The following is a 14,975-nucleotide window of genomic DNA, read 5'->3' on the forward strand; positions in this document are numbered from 1 at the left end:
ACTATGCAAGCACGCCGCCAGGGATGTTACAGTACCCCCCGCCCCTTTACGCCCCCTCTTCTTCAAGCCTGCAAGGCTCTTCTGCATATAATTTGGAGGCCAATCCTTCTCTTCAAGAGGATTACCTCTTCTGTCCATTAGAGGAAACGAAACTGATCTCATCATCTAGGTGACTAGGATGCTTCCTCCTATCAAGCCATCCTCAGCAACAGATGAAGTGGGTGAAGTACCAGCAACAGCACACAGGAAAGTCTCTCTCCGTTTGTTGTCAGGTAGCACCCTGGTGGATTCAGGAGACAACTGGAGGTCCTCCGCCTGGTTGAAGGGGTGCAGAGAATCGGGGGGTAACCACAGCTTCGAAGTACATTTTGCCAAGCTTACTGGATGAAGTGGGCGGCGTACCGGGTGTAGGAAAGTCTCTCTCCGTTTAACAGGTAGCACCCCGGGGAATTCAGGAGACAACTGGAGGTCCTCCGCCTGGTTGGAGGGGTGCAGAGACTCGGGGGTAATCACTGCTTCGATGTACACTTTGCCAAGCTTACTGGATGAAGTGGGCGGCGTACCAGGTACCGGGTGTAGGAAAGTCTCTCTCCGTTTATCAGGTAGCACCCCGGGGAATTCAGGAGACAACTGGAGGTCCTCTGCCTGGTTTGAGGGGTGCAGAGACTCAGGGGTAATCACTGCTTCGATGTACACTTTGCCAAGCTTACTGGATGAAGTGGGCAAAGTACCAGGTACAGGCACCTCCTACTGGGTGGAGGGAGTTTAAATATCAGTGACTCACATCAATAGGCTGGAGACGCATTAGGGGTGTGCTGCCGCCCTAAGCAGTCAGTCAAGAGGCATGCACACAGCATGAACTGGAGCAAGATTAGCAGGCTGGACTGACAGGTAAGATTGCGGTCTTGCATAGTGGGAGGTGGTGCACTATGCAAACACGCCGCCAGGGATGTTACAGTTAGTCACACAAAAAATAGATTTTTTTTACTCTGCATACAGCTGAATTTCAACAACACAAAATGACAAGATGGCTTATGACTAGTGTTGAGCGAGCATGCTCAACACTGCTCGGTACTCGCCCGAGCATCTCACTACTCGGGATGTTCGGCGAGCACCGAGCATTTCTGGGTTACTCGGGCGGGAGCTCTGGTCTCTGGCCTGCACGTTTGGCGCTCTTTACAGAGCCAATGAACATGCAAGGATTGCCAGCCAGTCACTGTAATGCTACAGCCATGTTGTTTGTGGGCATTACAGTGATTGGATGGCCGCACAGCATCACCTCGAGTATTTAAAACCGGGCGCCGCCATCTTGGACATAGTTGCTCCGGATCAGACAGTGTAGGGTCAGTGCTGCTGAGCTAGGGAGAGATTTATACTGCGAAATAGTGTAGGGTCTCTAAAGCCAGCCAAATCATGCAAACAGTCCTTCTCAGGACTAATATCCATCCTAGATATCAGGCAGGCAGGCAGTATAGGAGATGCAGTGGTTATACCAACAAACACTGCATTACAGTCCTGTGTGCTCCTGTTGGTCAAATTGCAAGACTTATCCCCAGGTCTCAGGGGCCAGGAAAAAATCCTTTTTTTTCATCTAAATCCTGTTTGAGTGTCTCGCTGACTGTTCAGACACCAATATATCTATTTTAACAAGTCTGGTATACACCAGGAAATTATAACTGTGGTTTTGCAGTTCCACGGTTCAAATCTCTGTATTGTCCACTTCTTTGTCTTTTTTGCATAAAAAAAAAAACATTTTCAGTGTCTCGCTGACTGTTTAGACACCAATATATCTGTTTAAAAGAGTCTGGCGTAGGTCAGAGAACTAGAACTGTGCTTTTACTCTTCCACAGTTCAAATCTGGGTGTTATCAACCTGCTTGCCTTTTTTCCCATAAAAAAAAACTGTTGGTGTGTGTCGTTGACTGTTCAGCCACGAATATATCTATTTTAACAAGTCTGGTATACACCAGGAAATTATAACTGTGACTTTGCAGTTCCACGGTTCAAATCTTTGTGTTATCCACTTTTTTGCATAAAAAAAACCATTTTCAGTGTCTCGCTGACTGTTCAGACACCAATATATCTCTTTAAAAGAGTCTGGTGTAGGCCAGAGAACTAGAACTGTGTTTTTCCTCTTCCACAGTTCAAATCTCCTTTTTATTACCCTTTTGCCATGGATAGTGCGAGTGTAAGCTATTTTACTTCATTTACAATGGGCAACGCGCGTGGCAAGGGACGTGGAACTGGAAGTTCTGGTGATGGTGCATGCAGAGAATGGGGCCATGGCCAAGGTGAAAATGTGCCACAACCAACAGCCACATCTTCTCGCTCCCAGTTCTTGACCGAATTACTAGAGAAGCACACAACAGCACCACTATTGCGAACTAATCAGTGTGAACAGGTTATTAATTGGATAGCAGATAATACTTCCAGTTACCTGGGTACCACCACCTCTGTTCTGTCTTCCACACGGTCAAGTTTTAGTAGCCGTGAGTCTCGACTGCATACTCCTCCTCACCCTGATGCTCCTTCCTCCCACCATGCCGAGTGTCGTCAGACAGCAACTGATCCCACAGTTGGACACTCTGAAGAGCTGTTCACTGGTCCATTTCCATATTTGTGCCCCTTTCCTGCTCCGCTTGAAGTGGTGGAAGAGGAGATCCCATGTAGCGATGGCCAAATATTTGAACAGCCACGGCCACAGGAAGGCAACGCTGGCAATTTGTCACAAGAGGTGGACGATGACGAGACACAATTGCCACGAAGTGAGGAGGAGGACCGTGGTGCGGAAGTGGAAGAGGAGGAGGAGGTGGATGATCTAGTAAATGACCCAACGTGGCAGGAGGACACGCAGAGCGAGGCCAGCAGCACACAGGGGGAGGGAGGCAGAGTACCCCAACAGGCAAGAAGAAGCCGTGTGGTGGCCGCAGACAGAAGACAGGCAACCGTTCCCCATTACACCAACACGAGGGACGTTGCCAGTACAACCGGTAGGTCTTCCAGAGTCTGGAATTTGTTTAAAGACTCTGCTGACAACCCCAAAAAGGCCATTTGTACCACCTACCAGGCCAGCATCAGCAGGGGTGACAAAACTACCAGTCTGACCACCACCAGCATGATCAGGCACATGTCAGCAAAGCACCCGACTTTGTGGGGCGAACCCCAGGGTCCACGACCAGTGTCAGCGGGTGTCACCACTGCTTCTTCCGCTGTTGTGCGTGTAAGAGAACCCCCTGTTGTGTGTTCAAGGCAATCCCCTGTCCATACTGCATGCAAAGATGCCCCCTTCTCTCAGTCTTCACTTGTTATGGCAGTTTCTCAAGAAACAGCATCCACGTCCACGTCCCACCGCAGCGTTCAATTGTCCATATCCCATACCTTTGAACGAAAGTGGAAATTCGCAGCCAACGCCCCAAAGGCCACAGTCCTAAATTCGCAAATTTCACGACTGCTTGCATTGGAAATGCTGCCTTTTAGGCTGGTGGAGACGGAATCCTTCCGCAACCTTATGGCGGTGGCCGTCCCTCGGTACTCGGTCCCCAGCCGACACTATTTTGCCCGGTGTGCCATCCCCGCACTACACATGCACGTGTCCCAAAACATCTGCCGTGCCCTCAACAACGCAGTTACTGGGAGAGTCCACCTGACAACGGACACGTGGACAAGTGCTTGTGGCCAGGGACGGTACATCTCCCTGATGGCACACTGGGTAAACATAGTGGAAGCCGGGACCCAGACGGACCTTGGGACGGAACACATCCTCCCCACACCGAGGATTGCGGGCCCTATGTCAGTCAGAGTTGCCCCCACAGTGTACAGCTCCTGCGCATCATCCTCCTCCTCCTCCTCATGTTCAGCCTCCATCTCAGATATTACCACATCAGTTACAAGCTGGAAGCACTGCAGAACTGCCTCAGCCAAGCGGCAACAGGCTGTGCTGAAACTCATAAGCTTAGGTGATAAACCTCACACTGCTTGTGAGTTGTGGACAGCTGTGAAAGAGCAGGCAGATCTGTGGCTGAGACCGCTGAACCTACATCCAGGCATGGTCGTGTGTGACAATGGCCGTAACCTGGTGGCGGCTCTGAGGCAAGGTGAGATCACACACGTACCATGCCTGGCTCATGTGCTTAACCTCGTGGTTCAGCGGTTTCTTAAATCGTACCCAGAGTTGCCAGATCTGCTCGTCAAAGTACACCACCTGTCAGCTCATTTTCGGAAGTCGGCTACAGCTTCCGCCGCCCTTGCTGTGTTGCAGCAGCGTTTGCAGCTTCCGGCACAGCGACTGGTGTGTGATGTCCCCACACGTTGGAACTCTACCCTCCACATGTTGCAAAGGATTTGTGAGCAGAAGAGAGCAGTTGTTGAGTACCAGCTGCAACAAAGCCGTCGATATTCAGGTCAGACTCCACACATAAGACCTCAGGAGTGAACCTGGATGTCTGACATATGTACTATCCTGTAGGTAGAAAATTAGCGTGCACACTGTCTAGTATAATCGAGGTGCAGATGCAATGGACTGGTAGTATTATTTGCATAGAAATAAGTTGATCGCACACTCTCTGGAATTTGCTTTTTTGGTGTAAATTTATTCACACAGGAAAAGAATATACAATGGTGACAATAAATGGCGACAGTAAGACGTTTCGGCCACCCAGGCCTTATTCATTAAGTCGCCACTGCAAAAAAGACAAATAGCACGATGAGAATACAGAAAACATAAAAAATAAAGAAATAGTCCTATCAAAGGGAATACATTTTTAAGGATACCTAATATTGGGTAGGTTAGTATAAGAATAGATAGTATAGGTAAACAGAAGATAGTGGGGGAGGGAGGTAGGGGAAGGAGGGGAGGGGGGGGTGTTTACAGTTATGCAAACAATTAGTGAAAACAGTAAAAACATTAATAGGCAGTCATGGAGTACCAGGGGGAGCCCAGATGTTAAGTACAGGGGTAGGGGTTTTCCTTACTTGTATCTGGTTAAGATAATGGGACAAAGGAAGACACCAGAGTATACAGGTGGAGAGTCCAATTTGAAGCTGTAATGATGAGGGGATACGTGTCAGTGTCATCAAGTACTGGAATGCGTACATAATATCATGAATAGAGATACCTTCACATTGGTACTAGGGTTCATCTGCCCGTGGAGAGCTGCAATAGAGGTAGTGACTATTACACATGATGTCAGTAATGGAGGAATGAGAGCTTTTTAGCTGGAATGAGTAAATACCTGTGGATCCTGCCTCATCGACGTCTCATAGGTGGGGTTCCCAAGTGTGGTGGCTGCGGAGGGTGTATGAGCGGCGTTCCCACGCTGTGCTGTGGGCAATGTGGGGGCCTGCCTTCCTTTTGTATGCAGCGTCGCGCGCTGCCGGAAGTGCGTCATAGAGGGGGCGTGTCCCGGAAGTGACGAGTCACGATCACGTGACGGAAGCTTCCATTCATCTCCATGGTAATAGTAAACCATGCACTAAGTGGTGGGCAGTACCATAGAAGGGGAGGTGTGACTGTAGTATAGTGTTGGGTATATACTAAGTAGTGATGCGTCGCAGTGGGTCACGTGGGGAAGTCTAGCACAGGTAGTCATAGTGATGGTAAACAATTGCTGTCTGTGTAAGTCTTTTGAAATGAAAATAATGTTAACGAGGGCTATTGTAGTTAGCCACATCCAGTGTGGCAAAAATTGGCTTCCATTACCTGACCACTTCTCAAAAGCTAAACACACTGTGGCTCAGCTCCGCTTCCAGGTCATTGAACACGTGGCCAGACCTAGACGAGGGGGTAACCACATTAGTCTTCTAAAACAACGGGAATCCTACTGGATATATACTTTACAAACCCTCTCTCCTAAGGGACTCAACAGGGAAATAGACTGGATTTACTAACTGTTTTCCTTCCTTTACAGACCCACTGAACCATACTAACCTATTAGGTGAGTTAACTGCACCCCAGTATACAGTGACGACTCTTCCCCTCATTTACACGTGTCCACCCTGACCCTTCAATATAAAAAAACTCTCTTAACCGTTTATCCCTACACAATGCTCTTGACCCCCTTTGGGGTCCTACACTATCCTAAAGTATAACATCATACTTCATCCCTATGCGTACTTTACCTTATGCCTGTTTAATTAACCTCCCCCTGGTCCATCCTAACTACAATAGCCCGCGTTAACATTATTTTCATTTCAAAAGACTTACACAGACAGCAATTGTTTACCATCACTATGACTACCTGTGCTAGACTTCCCCACGTGACCCACTGCGACGCATAACTACTTAGTATACATCCAACACTATATTACAGTCACACCTCCCCCTCTATGGTACTGCCCACCACTTAGTGCATGGTTTACTATTACCATGGAGATGAATGGCAGCTTCCGTCACGTGATCGTGACTCGTCACTTCCGGGACACGCCCCCCCCTGACGCACTTCCGGAAGCGCGCGACGCTGCATACAAAAGGAAGGCAGGCCCCCACATTGCCCACAGCACAGCGTGGGAACGCCGCTCATACACCCTCCGCAGCCACCACACGTGGGAATCCCACCTATGAGACGTCCATGACGCAGGATCCACAGGTATTTACTCATTCCGCCACTGGTTTGACCGCCCTGAGCCACGGAACCGGGTCGCCGCCACGAAGACTACAACCACCAGCATCCACCAAAAAGCGTCCGGCTCCGGGTGTCCCAAGGCCCAGGGGGTGCGTCAGAACATTTTCATCACCTTTCACAATCACCAATGGGACAAGGCAGGGATGTCCTCTGTCCCCTCTCTTATACATCCTAGTGACGGAGCACCTGCTCTCATCAATTCGCCATAACCCCAATATTAGGTGGATTGAGGTGGGAGGCACCGAGTACAAGTGCTCTCTATTTGCTGATGATGTCCTAGTATATATCACTCAATCACATATATCCATCCATGCTGTTATGGCTGAAGTAGATCACTTTGTTACATGGTCAAATTTTAAAATCAATGCACCGAAGTCTGAGGCCCTCGATGTCTCCCTCCCCAAATCCATATAGGATTCCATCCAGTCCAACTTTCCCTTTGCCTGTCCCTCACAGGGTATCAAATACTTAGGAATTTCTATTCATAGAGACCTCTCCCATCTATGTTATCTTAATTTTGGGCCCTTTATTGAACAACTCCATACAGACCACGGTTGGCAAGTTAGAACTGTAAGATTCACTACGTGAACCGCTGGTGTTTTGTGGAAAAGCACATGTACACTGCGTTCCAAATTATTATGCAAAAAGTGTTTAGGAGTGATAAGGGAAGAATTTGTTTGTTTGTCAGTTAAACTCATTGATGGTGATGTGTGTCAGGGCTCTTTATATCACTGTAAGCAATTGCAGACACCTGTGCTAATTAGTTTGGCAGGTGTGTCCAATGAAAGGCAAGACTACTTAAGAAGGCTCTCTCACATTATTAAGCAGCCTACATTTTCTGCCAAAATGGGAAAGCAAAAGGATGTGTCGGCTGCTGAGAAGCAACAAATTGTGGAGTGTTTAGGTCAAGGCATGACTACAATCAACATTGTGCGATGATCAGGATGAAGTGTCTTGGCAATCAAGAAGTATGTAGCTGATTCACAGTACACACGTGTGCGTGCTGATAAGGGCAAATTGAGGACTCTTTCCTACAGGCAATTACGTCAGGTTGAAAGAGCAGCGGCAAAAAAGCCTTGTCATAGCAGCAGACAAGTTTTTGAAGCTGCTTGTGCCTCCAACGTCCCCCGAACAACAAGATGCAGGGTCCTTCAGAGGTTTGCAGCTGTGCATACGCCATCCTGTCGACCTCCTCTATCCACTTCACACAAGCAGAAACGGCTCCAGTGGGCCAAACATTACATGAAGACTGATTTCAAAACTGTTTTGTTCACGGATGAGTGCCGTGCAGCGCTCGATGGTCCAGATGGATGGAGTGGAGGATGGCTGGTTGATGGACACCCCACGCAAACACGGCTATAGCGCCAACAAGGAGGAGGTGGATTAATGTTTTGGGCTGGAATCATGGGGAGAGAGATTGTCAGCCCCTTTAGGATCCCTGAAGGCGCTAAAGATGAACTCCATAATGTATGTGGATTTTCTCAAACAGCACTTCCTGCCATGGTTCAAGAAGAAGAACCGTGTATTTCACAGCAAGATCATTTTTCTGCATGATAATGCACCATCTCATGCTGCACATAAAACATCTGCATCTCTGGCTGATATGGGCATAAAAGGGGACAAACTTATGGTGTGACTCCCATGCTCCCCTGACCTCTACCCCATTCAGAACCTTTGGAGCATCATTAAAAGGAGTGTCTATGATGGCGGGAGGCAGTTCACATCTAAGCAACAGCTCTGGGAGGGTATTCTGTCCTCATGCAAAACAATTGAAGCAGAAACCATCCAAAACCTGACAAATTCAATGGACGAGAGAGTTCAGAAGCTCCTTTCGAACAAGGGGTCCTATGTGAAAATGTAACATCACCTAGAATAAAGTTTTGAGTTGAAAATTGTTTGATTTCAGTTTCTAACAACCTGCTAATGCTTATAATTTCAAAAATGACCATTTTTTTGGTCTTTATTAAAATGAAAAGGTTGATCGAAAAGTTTGGGGGATCTAAGAGTGTGGCAACCCAGTAGTCATGATTACTTCGAATTCTGACAATATGAGGGTCATGCTGCAGGTAGTGCAGCAAGAAGGCACTTATGTGTCTTGCGCATCTCGGAGCCCCAAAATTATTTTCCGGGCTAGATGCAGCTAAAAATTATTTTTAATTTTAAATCTGGTGAAGCTTTAGTATAGATGGCCTAATAGGATCAGTGCTGCACACTGCTACAAAGCCCAAATTATTTTCCAGTCAAGATACAGATAAACATGATTAGTAATTTGAAAGCTTAAAACGGTTGGTAGGGTGATTTTAACCAATCATCAAGCTTTTACTCTCCCCAGGATGACACAGGGGTAGAAAAGTCGTTTTGGATCCATGATTTGTTCATCTTTATGAACGTGAGTCTGTCTACATTATCAGTGGAGAGCCGCGTGCGCTTATCTGTCAGCACACCACCAGCAGCGCTGAACACACGTTCAGACAGAACGCTGGCTGCGGGGCATGACAAGATCTCCAAGGCATAAGTGGCTAGCTCCGGCCATTTATCCAGATTGGAAGCCCAAAAAGAGCAAGGGTCCAGTGACACAGTCGTGGCTTCAATGTTTACTTGGAGATACTCCTGTACCATCGTCTCTAGGCGTTGACTATGTGTCAGACTTCTTGTCTCCTGTGGCCTTGCAAAGGATGGGCTAAAAAAGTGGTGAAATTATTCCGCAAAATTGATGTTACCAGCAGATACTGTGGTTCTGTTACGGTTTGAGTGCTGAACACTTGACGGTCCCACGGTTGGCAAGTTGGAACTGTGAGATTCACTACGTGCACCACTGGTATTTTGTGGAAAAGCACATGTAAGATTCTGCAACAGTCTCTGCTGATACTCCTGCATGCGTGCATCCCTTTCTATGGCAGGAATAATTTCTGCAAATTTACTTTTGTACCGGGGATCTAACAGTGTGGCAACCCAGTAGTCAGGATTATTTCTAATTCTCACAATTCGAGGGTCATGTTGCAGGTAGTGCAGCAAGAAGGCACTCATGTGTGTTGCGCATCCAGGAGCACCAAGTCCCTGTTGTGTTGGTGGCGAGGTAACAATCATGCTTCCTTCCTCTGTCCTCTCCCCCCAACCTCGCACAACAGAAATGTGATCAAGGTCTCCCTCATCTGATGAGTCTTCCATCAGTTCGTCCTCCACTTCTTCCTGGGCTCCTGCACCTTCCTCACTAGTTTGGCTGCTACCATGCGCCCTGGTAAAACCATCTCCCCCACCCTCACATGCCTGCCGCCTTGGTGCTGCCGACCGTCTGGACCTTGCAGATGTTAGCCCTTCCGCATACAACTCCTCCTCCTCTACTTCCTCCACCTCCTCTTGTGCCACCACCTGACTCCGAATTCTGTTTAACATGTGCTCCAGCATGTAAATCACCGGAATAGTCATGCTGATAATGGCATCGTCAGCACTAAACATCTTCGTCGCCATTTCAAAACTGTGCAGAAGGGTGCATAGGTCCCTGATCTGAGACCACTCCTCCAGCGTGATTTGCCCCACCTCTGAATCTCGTTGGCCCAGGCTATACGTCAGAACGTATTGCACCAGGGCTTGTCGGTGCTGCCACAGTCGCTGCAACATGTGCAGAGTTGAATTCCACCGGGTAGGCACATCGCATTTTAGCCGGTGAAGTGGCAGGCCCAACGACTTCTGTAGAGATGTAAGTCGCTGAGCTGCGGGATGCGAATGGCGGAAGTGAGCACACAGCGACCGTGCCCTCTGCAGAAGGCCATCTAGTCTGGGATAGTGGGCTAAAAATTGCTGGACAACCAGGTTCAACACGTGAGCCATACAAGGCACGTGTGTGACATTGCCCCGGCGAAGGGCCGCACCCAGGTTTGCAGCATTGTCGCACACGGCCTTCCCTGGTTTCAGGTCCAGTGGAGACAACCATTCATGAAATTGGTTCTCCAGAGCTGACCACAGCTCCTCAGCTGTGTGACTCACATTTCCCAGACATTTCAATGTAAAAACCGCCTGATGACTTTGAGCCCTACTGCCAGCATAGTAAGGAGGTGTGCAGGATCCCTTCTGCGCAGTTAGAAAGCTTGTGGCATGACCAGACAGGCTTTGGGTGCAGGTGGAAGACCGAGAGGAGGTTGAGGAGGCAGAAGCAGTGGAGGAACTTTGACATAAAGAGGATTGACGCACAACTCGTGGGGACGGCAAGACTTGGACAGCAGCCCCTTGTCCTGCTGTCACCATAGTTACCCAGTGCCCAGTCAGCGACATGTAACGCCCCTGTCCATGCCTACTCGTCCAAGTGTCTGTGGTGAAATGCACCCTGTCACACACAGAGTTTCTCAAAGAAGCGGTGATGTTGTGTGCGACATGCTGGTGGAGCGCAGGCACACCTTTCTTTGAGAAGTAGTGCCGACTGGGCATCTGGTACTGGGGCACTGCGACAGACATAAGGTCTCGAAAATCCTCTGTGTCCACCAGGCGGAAAGGCAGCATTTCTGTAGCCAAGAGCTTGCAGATGGTGAAATTCAACCTCTTAGCTTTCTCATGGCTAGGAGGAAATGGTCTTTTACTTGTCCACATCTGAGGGACCGAGGGCTGGCTATTGTGCTTAGACGGGGTTGATAAGGGTGTCCCCGGCAAACTGCCGGTCTGTGAGGAAGATGCAGGCGGACATGTTAGGTTGCCTTGATCCAAAGGTGGTGCTATCGATGTCGGACAGCGCTCAACACCAGCTGGTGTTCCCACCTCCAAAGAAAATGAAGAGGTGGCAGGTCTGCGCCCCAAAACAGGTGTGACTGCTGTCCCCCCAGTCACAGAGGATGAAGAGGCCGCGGATGCACAAGATATGGCAGACGGTGGTTGGCCCGGCCGGCTAGGCCGCATTGTAGCACACTGAGCTTCCCACTGCAACTTATGCTTCATGTCCATGTGCCGGTTCATGCATGAAGTACTCAAACTATGTATTTTTTGGCCTCTACTTAGCTTTTGCTGACAAATGTTACAGATAACACGAGTTGGGTCATCTTTATCGATCTGAAAAAATGCCCAGGCTATGCAAGGCTTAGCACCCATGCGACCTGAAGAGCCACCACGACTTGTGGTGAGAGGCAGAGTTGTGTTTGAGGATGCAGTTGTTGACGTGCTTCCAGTACTACGTCTCTGTCCAGGAAGGCGCAACCTGACCTCGTCGTCACTAGCATCTTCCTCCACCTCCTCTGCTGACCTCATCTCTTGGCTGACTGTGGGTTGACAGTAAGTGGGATCTCCAACCTCATCATCATCACCCTGTGCGTTATCACACCCGTCGTCCTCAGAGCCAACCTGTTCCTGCCCTGACAAAAAACTAAAGTTGTCGCTCCAATCAGGTATTTGAGTCTTATCATCGTCTTCCTCATTGTCTCCACCAACAGGAGTTACAGTTTGGGAATGAGGGTCTACATTATGGTCAGAACCTTCTGCGTCTGGTCCTGGATCCGACTCATAAAGATTCTGGGCATCAGTGCAGATCATTTCCTCGTCTGGATTCACAGAAGCGCTGGAGTCGACCTCTGATTCCCAGGCTATAGTATGAGTAAACAGCTCTGCAGACTCAACCATCTGTTCTACCTCATACTCAGACGGGCAGCTGGAGATTTGGGAGCTGTGAGGAAGCAAGTGCGATTGGGGTGACACCTTTGAGGACTGGAGTATTTGTGATGTTGAAGTTGATGTGGAGGAGAGCCCACTTAAAGGAGCACTTGATATCCGTTGAAGCACCTGCTGTTTTTGTGCCTCATCTGGAATTTGTAGCGATTGGCGTGGCCGTAAGAAAGGGATCTTATCACATTGTCCGCTAAAAGAAGTAGACATTTTAGTTTGGCTGGAAGATGGTCTTTCTTCTGCAGATGTTACTGTTGCTTTAACACCTACCCCACGGACACAACCTTTTTTCCCCTTCCCAACACGCCTATTCCCCTTTCCACCAGCAGCAGGCCTTTTTCCACTCATTTTGGTGGTTAACTAATTCACAACTCTGGAGTTGTTTGCACAAAAAAACAATGGATGGTATCCGAGCAGAGCTGAGTGGCCAAACTGTGGTATTAGGCCAAAACTATTGGCTGGGTTAGATGCAGAAAAAAATGATATTCAATTTGCAACCTGATGGAGGTCAGTATAGATGGACTAATACAACAAGTCCCACACACAGCTAGAAGCCCAATATTTTTTCAGAGGTAGATGCAGAAAAAAATATATTCAGTTTGCAACCTGATGGAGGTCAGTATAGGTGGACTAATAGAACAAGTCCCACACACTGCTAGAAGGCCAAATATTTTTTCAGAGCTAGATGCAGAAAAAAATATATTCAGTTTGCAACCTGATGGAGGTCAGTATAGATGGACTAATACAACAAGTCCCACACACAGCTAGAAGCCCAAATATTTTTTCAGAGGTACTGTAGATGCAGATAAAAATTATTTTTAATTTGCAACCTGATGGAGGTCAGTATAGATGGACTAATAGAGAAAGTCCGACACACTACTAGAAGGCCAAATATTTTTTCAGAGCTAGATGCAGAAAAAATTATATTCAGTTTGCAACCTGATGGAGGTCAGTATAGATGGATTAATAGAACAAGACCCACACACAGCTAGAAGCCCAATATTTTTTCAGAGGTAGATGCAGAAAAAAATATATTCAGTTTGCAACCTGATGGAGGTCAGTATAGATGGACTAATACAACAAGTCCCACACAGCTAGAAGCCCAATATTTTTTCAGAGGTAGATGCAGAAAAAAATATATTCAGTTTGCAACCTGATGGAGGTCAGTATAGATGGACTAATACAACAAGTCCCACACACAGCTAGAAGCCCAATATTTTTTCAGAGGTAGATGCAGAAAAAAATATATTCAGTTTGCAACCTGATGGAGGTCAGTATAGGTGGACTAATAGAACAAGTCCCACACACTGCTAGAAGGCCAAATATTTTTTCAGAGCTAGATGCAGAAAAAAATTAGATTCAGTTTGCAACCTGATGGAGGTCAGTATAGATGGACTAATAGAATGATGCTATGCCCAAAAGATTTTACTTCACTAGGTGCAGTAAAAAAATTGGTATTCTATACACAGGTGGTATATCTTGCAACACAGATAGGCTACTCCACTGACTAACACACTCTGCAATAGGCCAAAAAGGATTAGCTTTGCTAGATTCAGCCAAATGCTGTGAAAAAAACTTGCACAGCACTGGCACAGACCTGCCTGGCAAAAACTGATAGGAACTGATGTAACCTAGTCCTGAAAAGGACTCCAATTACAATTAGTCTTTACTCCCACAACCTATCTATTTAAGAGCACAGACCTGCCTGATAAAAGTCGTAGGAAATGCTGTAACCTAGTCCTTAAAAGGACTGCAATCACAACTATTCCCTACTCCCAAGCTATCTGTATATTTGTGCGAAAATTGGCTTGAAATTAACAAGGTATAGCGCACACAGCAACAGCGGTGCCGTCTAACACGCAGCTGCAGCAGTGAGAAAATGGTGGCGACGGGGAAAATGGCTTGGTCTTATAGGGCAAGGACATGTGACATACACTGCCAATGACACATGCCCTTGCTTGTGTGAAAAAAAGCACTTCGCTCCGTGTGTGCGCTGCTGATAGGCTGACAGATTGCACCTCCCCACTGTAAATGCGGGAAAGAGAAAAAAAAATGGAGATCTTCATTGTTCCTGCAGAGATCCATCCCCTGCCCCTCCCCCCACCCCGCTGTACACTCAAACTGCGTATTAACATTAATTTTCATCATTACTGAGAAAAAATCCAGTTATGATTTTGGTGCACGAACAGTTATCGAACATAACCTCGAACAGCCGAATTTTTCTCAAATTGTTCGTGTTCGCCGAACGGCTCGAACACCGCCCAAAACAGCTCGAATTTGAGATTGGCGAACAGTTCGAGTAGAACAACGCTCATCTCTAGTCAGGACACGGAAGTCTTGCCTGTTAGCAGTCTGGCATGCATGGCTGAGGTTATGTTACGCTGCCTTTCCCATGACCCTCGAGTTCTCAAAATTTTGGGTGACAGTCATTACTGGTTGGTGACACTTCTAGACCCACGCTACATGGAGAACTTTATATCTCTTATTCCTGAGGCGGACAGGTTTACAAAAATGGGGCAGTACCAGAAGGCCCCTGTTGCGGAACTATTAAAAAAATTCCCATCTGAAAACGCTGGCGGCAGAGGTCACAGTTCGTTGGACAACCAAGGACTACAGGTGAGAGAGACACAACTCCAATCCATCAGAGGCAGGGGAACACTGTCAAAGTTCTGAGAGAATTTTCCCAGCCCCTCCCATCGCACAGGCCCTGAGGCGC

General features: G+C 47.7%; 1 long non-coding RNA gene across 1 annotated transcript; it reads right to left on the reverse strand.

Annotated features, from left to right (window-relative positions):
* Window positions 1–4,975: 4,975 nt before the first annotated feature.
* Window positions 4,976–5,485, reverse strand: LOC141172204 (uncharacterized). Its single transcript, XR_012252437.1, has 3 exons — window positions 5,231–5,485; window positions 5,114–5,151; window positions 4,976–5,039 (listed from the first exon to the last, which is right to left on the reverse strand). It is a non-coding gene; the product is annotated as an uncharacterized lncRNA (long non-coding RNA).
* Between the last annotated feature and the right edge of the window lie 9,490 nt (window positions 5,486–14,975).

This window comes from Phyllobates terribilis, unplaced genomic scaffold (genome assembly GCF_046119375.1).
Source record: "Phyllobates terribilis strain yellow unplaced genomic scaffold, ASM4611937v1 Scaffold_1__5_contigs__length_1240528914, whole genome shotgun sequence".
NCBI classification, from domain to species: Eukaryota; Metazoa; Chordata; class Amphibia; order Anura; family Dendrobatidae; genus Phyllobates; species Phyllobates terribilis.